Source organism: Cupressus sempervirens, chromosome 4 (assembly GCF_028749045.1).
Source record: "Cupressus sempervirens isolate cs-2001-9-10 chromosome 4, ASM2874904v1, whole genome shotgun sequence".
In the NCBI taxonomy this organism is placed as follows: domain Eukaryota; kingdom Viridiplantae; phylum Streptophyta; class Pinopsida; order Cupressales; family Cupressaceae; genus Cupressus; species Cupressus sempervirens.
The window spans coordinates 233,387,736-233,398,778 of NC_143121.1; positions in this window are offsets into that span (position 1 = coordinate 233,387,736).

Here is an 11,043-nt window from a genome sequence, read left to right on the forward strand (position 1 = left end):
AGGCACTTAGTATTGAAATTGACGATAAGAGAAATCTATTTTGGATCAACTTGTCGACATAGTTCACAAGTTCAATGAAGATTCGAATGGACAAGAGAAACTACTATAGAGGGTAGAGATAAATTTTGATAACAACTTTTTGGAAAAGGTGGCATGGAAGAGTTCCATAGATCAAGTGGAACTGTCCACTATTCATATTTCTTTTGCAAGCACTATAAGTAATGTTATTTCCTTGTTTGTATCATTAAGTGATAATACAAACTTTACTAAGGAAATAAAGAACACGTTGTTAAAGATTGATACTAATATGAAGGCAAGTGAAAACCAATTGTCATTTGACCTGAGTACTAGCTCAAGACGTTTTATCAAGATCAAATATTTCAGACTCGCAGGCAGAGTTATTGAGAGAAGAAGTAAGAATCCGGGATACATTTTGAGAAATTAAGAGTTTAGTAATTCCTAACATGGATGTCATGCAAAAACACATTCTTAATGCAAAGACATTGAACCATGATAACGACTTTTTCTATTGCTGACCAAATGATGGAGTTATCAACTGAAGTTCAGATAACATTGCATACTTCAAAAGTTTTGCAAGGAAATTAGGACAAAACCATGTCTCTAATTTTGAAAGTACATAGCTATTTCCTCTCATACTTTTGTATTACCTTGTAAATAGGAATTTTTGGAATTTGTGTCAAAAAAAGAGGGAGATTTATCTACAAGTAAGAATAATAGTATGAATGCGAAGTAGAAGACTAATGGCTACAAGAAGTATAAGGAAAAATAGAGTCCCATACATCACACTAAGGTGATCATTTTACATCAAAGGAATCTCATTCAGCGAACCAACTTGTAGAGAAGAGATCAACTACTGGTTCATCCTAACAGGTGCACTAGTCAAATCCTCTAACAAGGTGGACTTAACAATCTTATGTAGAATCTCCCAACCAAGTAAGATACCAAACATTTTGCAAATACTTTATCATTTAAGGATAATTGTTGAACCATATATTGATCAAGGAAATACCCTCACCCCAATAAAACACCCATTTCCTTTGTCGCATGTGTATAGTTACATGTTTTGAAACAAAAAGATTAAAATTTATAAATTAGGTTTTGAGGTTGATGTCCTTCTTAGTATATTTTTAATGCCATTTACTTTTGATGGAGAATGGTTAGACTAATGGAGAAAAGGATAACTACATCTAAAAATAAGGGAATTGACAAAAAAAGGAAGGAAATGAGTTTTAATAGAAGGCAGGATATAATACTAAGGGGGAGTTTTTGATGGCTATCTAGAAAGTTTTGGTGGAAACAAATTTTTGGTTCTTGTACGTTGCCATTAGTGTCAGAGTAATTTCTTTTTTGTATTTGATTAATTGTATTTTGTTTTAATTTTTATTAATGAACCTTTATTGACTTAATCTACAACATGTCATTAGACATTTGAGATATAATTAATAGTAATTTGGTCTATGTTTCTCCAAATAAATAGATATGGATATGCACATATTGTATGTATGTTGCAGTATTCCTAGAATATACCTATGTTTAAGTTTTAATGAGGCTTAGTGCTCTATTTGGGTAGATTTGAATTGGTTTGGTAACTTAAATTATAAATTATTCTATTTCTGTAGAACATGAGAGTTGATCAATTGGACTGCACTTCTTGACATGAATATGCTTGGTACTAAAACTTTGGGATAATATCAAGGATTGAATGGATTATTTGGGCTCAAGTGGATAATATAAAGGATTGAATGGATACATATTTTTCCAACATAACGAAGAAATCTTGAAGTATATCTTGGATGAATTGTGTGGTGATATACACCACCCAACTAATTAATACTTGGACTTGGTTGACACAATTTTTTTTATTTAGGAAAATATAGGTTTTATAGGCACTCAAAACCCACAAAGTAGAAAATTAAGTGAAATATTTGAAGAGTGAAAAATTATAACTAAGCTGGATAAGGCAGATGAAACATGATGAAAAACAACAAACCAAACAAAAAATTCAGCAAAAACCAAAATGCCTATGACAAAGATAAGATAAAACACAATACCACTACATAAAACAGCTCATCCAACTTCTTAAGAAGCTTAGCATCATGAATCCTTGGTTGATTGAGAATAATATGTATGCATATGTTTGGTCTATCCTCTTAGTCATAAATAAAAAATAAATATGGAGATATTGACGTGACATGTCTGCAAGTATGTAAAGGGATACTGAAAGGATATGCAAATGTGTGAAGGACAAATAAAGTGTGCCAAGTCTATGTTTTGATCTTCAAAGGAACTGATTCGTGCATATTTTACATCCAATTACAATAGTTTATTTTGTAATCTCTTTTGGTAGTATTCCCTTTGGTAATGTGTTGTGTAGTGAGAATTACAATTTTATATAACTAGTTAAATAATATTATAAGACAAGCCTCTCTATAAATTTTCCTCTTGAGGGTTTCCACAATAAAAAATCGATGTCCTCTTTTTCTTATGTTGTGTATGGCTATATTGTTTGATTGTCTAAATATTAAAGTTTAGCAAGTGAATTAATTTTGATAATTTTGGGAATGATTAAACCCCTTACTCTTAGTGTTTTGGACATTCAACATGGTCATGGGTGATATATATAAGTTTTCCCTAGAAACTTAACTTTGAATATGCCCTATGTATAAGTACAAAAGATATATCATCATTTTTTTCCCACTTTCAAGAGACCTTTTCTATTGTTTTTTTTTCTTGACTAAAAAATTTTGGAAAAAAATAATAACTAAAAGTAAATTTAAAACATCATGTAAGATATAGAGAAGGAGACACAATTCATAGGGGTTATTTGCAAGGAATCTAGGATAGATCCTATTCTAAGAGAGGCTATTGAATAGAACATGTTTACCTTGTTAGCTTCACACTGTAAGGGACAATGTCAGTTTTCAAGTCTTGAATCAACGTCATCTACAACTTTTTAGGGCTAGCTATTTTTAGAATAATTTTAGAATAATTTTAATTTATTAATCAAAATCCCTACCATATGTAGCTCATAGATTGCACTGTAAATTGTGCAATATGGAATGCTATAAAATATTTTACGTGATACCAATAGATATTTATTTCTTCTCTTGTCTAAAATTTCATTTTCTTAGTGCCTCTTCTCTCATCCTAATTTGGCACAATTTTTTTGTTGAATAGGAATTAAATTGCATTAAGAAGACTTGGGTGAAGTATAACAAGGGATATATTAAGTAGGAAGTCAACTTTCATGTTTATCCCAAAAACAACGAACTTCTAATAATGTTTTTATGTGAAAAACCAAAGAAACTACCTTATGAAAAAAATAAGGGTTTTTTAGAAAAAAGGAATACTATGTTGGGTGATTTGATTCATCAAGGAAATATTATTAAAAATGATACTTAATGATTTAATTAAGGGTGGTTGGCCTTCTAGTTCTACAATTGAAAACTACTTCTCGTAATCTAAGCGTGAGACAAGTAGATGGGTAGTATCTAAGGAAGAATTGAATGAAAGAACTTGAATTTTTTTCACTAAAGGGGTTATGAAAACATAATGAGAACTCATCTTTGGATGTGTGGGCATGTAAGGCGATTCCGACACAATATAAAAAAAAATTGAAGTTGAGAACTCTAAATGATCTACTTAAGGAGTAGGGGCTTCTAAATTTCATGAATTTATCGATCAAGATCCACAACTCGAGAATCAACATTAAAGGGAGTAAAAAATTGCCAAAAATGATACTCCTTGTGTCATAGACTGATAGTTCTTTTGACACTATTATGAAAAAAAAGTAGTAAGAGATTAAAATTTTCGAGTATCTTTATAGCTGATCCTAATCTCCTTAGATGTTAAACATACCATGATACGATAGAAAATAATTTTGGGTCCCACATGCATAGATCACTTGAATTTATTCAAACTATCATTCAGTCATAAGCTTCATATTCTTTATCACACGACTAAACATCACTTCAAAAATAAGCAAGTTGATTGTATACAAATATTTTGAATACAATATGAATTATTAAAAAATATATGTGTGACCCAACTATCATCCTCATGTAATACGAATGAGTGAAACCCTTACAACTTTATGGAAGCTAACATTATTTTGAAAGATAACTAGCTCTTGATTCCACAAAATTCTAAAGATTTAAAATAAAAATTAAACATGCAAGCTATATTAATCGACATTCAATGAATTTTTGGAAAACATATAATAAATTCAAGCTATATTAATCCACATTCAAAGAATTGTTGAAAAAACATATAATAAATTCATTCTTCTTTGAAATAGTAATAGAAAATATTAAGTATGGTAAATATAAATTCTGTATATCGGAGAGTGAAAAAAAGAAATTTGACAAGTAGACATTTCCTACATCAAGTCAAATTGTGATTAAAAATTGTGATATTGTTATTAGAATTCAGCTATTTTTGGTTTTCAAATAAATAAGAAGAACCAATACTATAAATAAAGGTCACTTCAAAATAACAAAAAAAATCATAAACTATACTAACACAGAATAGAATGGTGGATTTTTTGGAGAGCTGTTAGAAGCTTTTAATTGTTGAGATTACCAAGAATTACTTTTTGTAGTTGTTAATATTAGATGTGCGACATTTTAATCTAATTTCATATATTTTTGACTTTAGTTTTCAATGTTCTCTTGATTTACTTGTTGACGGTATAAAGAAACATGTATTAGGAAAAACATATTGGCTAGAATTAAAAATGAAAAAAGTATCTTTTAAAAAAATCTTAGAAAACATGCTAAACTAGTTTATCATTGCAGCTCGACTAAATAGTCATGCGTGGTGTAAAACAAATATGACTTTTAGACTTAATGCATGTTAGTTTTTAAAATCAAAAAAAAATCTATGAGCTAAAGTAGAAAATAGTTTGTTCCCAAAGTAACTCTTGTAGAGTGAATTTGAAACATTAAGAGAGAAAATTAAGTGGCAGAGGATAGGAATGATTCTACTTATTTTCCCTCACACGGAATCAATAACTCAACTCCATTCTCTGCATACTGAGCAATAAAAATACAAAAAATATGTCACATAATTGAAATGTTTCCTCATCTATAGGTACATAATACCTAAAGAATGTGTGATAAAATATAAAGAATATATTATATTCCTAGTTTGTATAGACCATTTCTTAATGAAAGTGATTCTTCATAGGAAACTTTGATTGACTATGGAGGAATGCATAAAAAATGTGAAAGAACTTCTCAAATACCCTATACATTTGTGAAAGACTAAGTTTGGAAGATATTAAATTTTTTTTTTGAACTATTTCTTGGATACGTGTATTCATCTAGAAGAATATATCCTTGAAAAGGAAAAATCCAAAATAGATAGTGAGGCACCACCTTTCTATCAATAGAGAATAGGAGGAAAGTAGAAGTATGTTTATCGGGGTCTTTATCTAAATAAATTTCCTCTATAATAATAGAGGACTTAGGGAAGGGAGGAGGACTTTCCTTATCGGTTAAATACCTACTAAGCTCAAGAAGATGAGAAAACACATGGTGATACAAGATGAAAATCAAGCCCTGATGACTGGGCAGGTTATCACCATTTTTAATACTGTTAACAAACAAGGAGTATAGAAAAAATGTCATATTAATTTTTCAATGTGTCTCAACATATTAAATAGTAGTAAGTGGTAAAACTCCCTTCCAATGTGAAATATATCATGACCCACAAATAAACAATGAAAAAGGAACTAGAAAGGGATAAATATTAATATTTATTACCAGATTTTATCCAGACTAGCTTCTCCATGCCCTCAAAGAATTTATGTTTTAATTTACTATAATCTCCTGAGCCCTTCCTCTAAACCTTCACCACTTCACAGAGAAGACCAGTCACTTCTCCTATCAACTTAGGAGTGACCAAAACTTTGACAGTATCAACGGTCACCTGACCTTTGTACTAAGACTTAGAGATTTTTTCCAAAAGTGTTGATATTTGACTTCCCATAGAATCAATTAATTTTTCCAAACCGTCCCTCTTGAATGAATTCTATATCTCTATCCTGTAGTGATTCTCTACAACTTTTCACGTCCACTCACTTCAAAGAGCCTCCCATGATGTAAGCCTTGTAAAACATATGAGCTCCTTTAGCAACGTTGGTATTAACCCTCACATTAAGAGTTTAATAAATATCTCTCTCAATTATAAACACAAAAATCAAACAACCCTATTGAACCTGACTATTAAAGAAGAAACTAATAGAGAGTCAAGGATTCACTTTAGATATGGGTTTTGATATGATATTTTAGACACTTGTAATAAAGACATTATGATATTTTAGACACTTGTATCCCTTAAATTCCAGCACAAATCACTAAAAGGATTTCTAATGGTTTTTTCCAAAGTGTGTACCTCAATGCTCTACCTATTGTTATACTACAGTTCTCTAAGATCAGTGTAGCTAATTAATATAATCACTAAAAAGCTTATTATCTATAACTCACAACAAAATACAAGGAATGTTTTCCTTAAGGTATATAAAATTCTTTTTATTAGATCTTGTTAGTATCTATTTAACACAATTTTTCGTTGATGGAGAAGAGTGAGAGTAATTCATGTAGTGGGAATTGTAATTCTATATAACTAGTTCCGTTGTATTGAAAGGAAAGCCTCCATCAAATTTTTCCTCTTTGGGGTTTCCAAAATAAAATGTTGATGTAATCCAAGAGTTTATTAGCTATGATATTAACATTGCAATAATAATGATTTGCTCCAGCTCAAGTGGATATTAATACTAAATTGTGTGATGATTTACCCCAACCAAATAATTAATAATTGGAGTTGGCCGACACAATTTTTATAGATTTAGGTAAATATAGGTTTTAAAGGAAATCCAAACCCATAAAGTAGAAAATTGCATGAATTATTTAAAAGAGTAAAAAATTATAACTATTCTAGATAAGAAAAATTTGACGTGATAAAAATTGGCAAACTAGACCAAATAATTCACCAAAATAAAAAATGCCTATGACAAAGATAAGACAAAGCACAAGACCACTAGAAATAGCACCTAATCCCACCCCTTAGGAAGCTTAACATGTCAAATTCTTGGCCAACACAGCTAACAAGAGCGAGAATAATATATATGTATGTGTTTGGTCTATCCTCTTGGTTATATATACAAATAAATATGAGGAGATATAGATATGGCATGCATCGGTGTCTCCTACCTCTACAAACCATCGTGAAAGCCTCCATAGTTGTGAAAGCCTCTGCCTTTGCAAACTGAGTCCTGAAAGAAAACGCAAGTGTGAAGAAGAAAAAGCAGCCACTGGAAGAAGAAAATGGAAAAATGTAGACGTGTGAAAGGAGAAGAAGCAGTTGCATGAAACAAAATTTTCTTCATTTGAAAATTCAAACCCAGGACTTGAATTCGCTTGGAGTCAATCATGAATTGCCACCTCAGCTCAAGATAAGTATGCAATGGGATCCTGAAAGGATATGGAAATATGTGAAGGACAAAAAAGGTGTGTCAAGTCTATATGTTGATCCTAAAAGGAATCAATTCATGCAATAAAATATTGATGTCCTCTTTTTCTCATGTTAAGTATGGCTATATTGTTTGATTGTCTGACAATTAAAATTTAGCAAGTGAATTAATTTTGATAATTTTGGGAATGATTCAACCCCATCCTCTTAGTATTTTGGGCATTCAACATGACCATGGGTTATATATATGACTTTTCCCTAGCAACAATGTTTTCAATAAACCCTATTTATAAGTATAAAACATATATCATATTTTTCCCACTTTCACAAAGACAATTTGTATTTTTAAAACTTGGCTGAAGCATTTCCTAAAATATATTAACTAATCCTCCTTTAATCACAAAATCCATCGCACATCCCTATATGCATGGTTTTTTGGCACAAAAATAAAACAAAAATTTAAGTTTTATATTGGAAAGAGTTTACCTAGTTGATCGAATCATAAACCTAATAATTTTCTCATGAAATTCACTTTTACTCACAATAAATTTAAAACATTGCAAAAGACATAGAGAAGGAGACACAATTCATAGGGGTTATTTGCGAGAAAGATAGGATGGATCATTTTGTGAGAGAGGCTATTAAATAGAACATGTTTATCTTGCTAGTTTCAAAATGAAAGAGAGTGTGTCAATTTTCAAGTCTTAAATTAATGTCATCTGCAACTTAGTAGGGCTAGTTATTCATAGAATAGTTTTATAATACATTTTAATTTATTAATAAACATCCCTATCATGTGTAGCTCATAGATTGCACTAGAAATCATGCAATGCGAAATTCTATAGAATATGTTATATGATGCTAATAGATATTTATTTCTTCTCTCCTCTAATTCTTTTTAAAATTAGTGTCTATTCTAACATCCTAATTTGGCACAATTTGTTGTTAAATAGGAACTAAATTGTAGCAAGAAGACTTGAATGAATAGTAGTAACAATTTATTGTTAAATAGGAACTATTAAGTAGGAGATCAATTTTCATGTTATCACAGAAATAATGAAGATATAATAATGTGAAGAAACTACCTTTGGATATTTGTCCTTTTTCTTCTTCCTGGGTGCAACAACTAGATTAGGAATACTTCCCCTTCCAGTGTTAGATATGTCATGAGTATGATCATTTACAACATCATTGCCCTTGGGATTGATCTTCTAAGGTGGGTGATGGTTTTTCAGATGGTAACAGTGGTGACAAGATGAATAATGCAGGAAAAGGAAAATATCAGATGCATAATTCAGCCAAGGGGAATATTCAATTGGATACTTCAGGTAAATGTAAAGCCCAAGTGACTGAGGTTGGCCAAGCTAAGGATGAATCTATTTTTGTTTGTCCACAAGCTAGGGGAAATGGATAGGAAAGACCCTTTAAAGAGTACAATATTGATTTGAGGTGTTTTATAGTATGGTCCTAAAGGAAGGTATACCTCCTACATTCTCTTTTGATTCGATTGGCTCAAATGCAAGAGTTCCACCCATTGATTTTTTTTTTGTGGCTTCCTAGGCAGTGGTTCATGAGAAGAGTGGGATCCCTATGTCTTATGAGTATAGAGCTTCGGCAACTCTAGTTGTACCTCGATATAATGAAATCATTTTGGAATACGTGGTTAAGTATGTGCTAGCATCTAGGAAGGGTAAGGAGTCTCCGCTACCTTTGGATTTGATGTGAAATCCTTTTAAGAATGTTTCTTTTTACTTCTTTAAAAAAGGTTCGACATAAAAAGGATCAGTAGAAGATCAAAATAGTAGGAGATGTGTTGATAGAGTATGGGGTTATGAAACCCTTGGATACTCATCTCCCCCACTCTAATCGGTGATGATTATTCAGTCATAGAATCTTCAGGGGTTGAATAACATCCCTAGACTAAGGGACAGTCACAAGTTTATGATTGAGTATTCTCCATATTATTATTATTTGTCTAGGAGACTAACCTCTTATTTGAGTCTCTCCTCTTTATTGGATATCTTCCCACTCTACCCTTAATTTTATTACTTATGACTATGCACATATAGACTATGTGGGAAAGGTGGGTATTTGGTCACATATTCGGTATGTAAGAAATTATCATCCTTACCATCCTTGGGATTTAGTTGGATATTTCAATTCAGTTCCAAGTCTTGAGGAGAAAAGGGGTGGTTTAGCTTGGTTAAGTCCTTCCTATAATCTCCCTCATCAAAATAATGATATGTTACATCTTCGTAATATCCAACCAGTTAATGGGATATCTACCTAAAATAATAGACAATTTTGGGCTGAAGCTATCTTTGAACATTTGGATAGATTCTTCGTTTCTCACTTTTGGGTTAGTGGCACTCTTACTAGCTCTTGCAAAATTCTAGACTAGTGGGGTTATGATCATTAGAAAATTAATCTTTCTTCTACTGGAATGATTATTCCTAAGAATCCTATATTTAGATCTCAATTGATGTGTCTTCAAGACTCCTCTCATTACGATCTAATGGTTGGCTGGTGGAGAGATGGCGCCCCTGCCTATTGTATTGCTATGTATTCTTTCTCTAAAAAGATTCAACATGTCGAAAGAAATCTCAAAAAATGGAATAATGAATGTTTTGGGAATCTTCATACCATGAAAGAGACAACTTAGGAGCATCTTGTTGTTATTACCAGGCATATTAAGGACCTTGGTTCCTCTAAGGCTTTGGGTAAAGCTGAATCCATTGCCTCTAAAGATCTGGGGGAATGGGAGCTTCGTGAGGAACTATATTGGAAGCAAAAGGTTAGAGTTTATTTTCTCTAGAAGGGTGATATAAACGCTGCCCTTTTTCATAAAACAGTGCAAGCTTGTTGGCATTAGAGCCATATTTATTCTTTGGTTACTTTTGAAGATCCTTAGCTGTCTTCGTTGCCTTCTTTGTTCGAGGAGGCCACAGGTACTAAAAATAATATGAAGGTTCAAGTCATTTTACATGCTGTGGAACAATGTTGTTAGAAAGGATGGTGAAGAATTATCCATGAGTCTGACTCCCAAGTGGTGGTGAACTTTCTTACGTTGTATATCGTTACGGATGTTAGTTGGCCTCTAGCTTCAGTTGTTAATCAAATTCCTTTCTTTTGTAGAACTCTGGACTCTATTTGTTTTACTTACATCCCTTGGGAGTGGAATGGAGTTGTGCACTGCTTGGCTTACTGGGTCTCTAATCATGTGTAAGATTGGAATGTTATGGATAGGGGGCGTTTGATTTGGTGAAATTGATGACCTTGTTAATTGAGATAGAGCTCTCCCTTTTGTATCTCTTCTTGTCTTAATAAAATTTTTACCACATTTTTAGTAAAAAAATAAAAAAATAATGTTTCAAATGATACTATGATTTATTATTAAGAAGATTTAAATAATCTAATAAATTATTAACTATGATTTTAGCATTGCTAATACTAATTGTCCCATAGTTTTCCACTTTTGGGTTACTGGCTCTCTTAATCTCTTCAAAAATTCTAGACTGGTAGGATTATGATCATTAGAAAATTAAACTT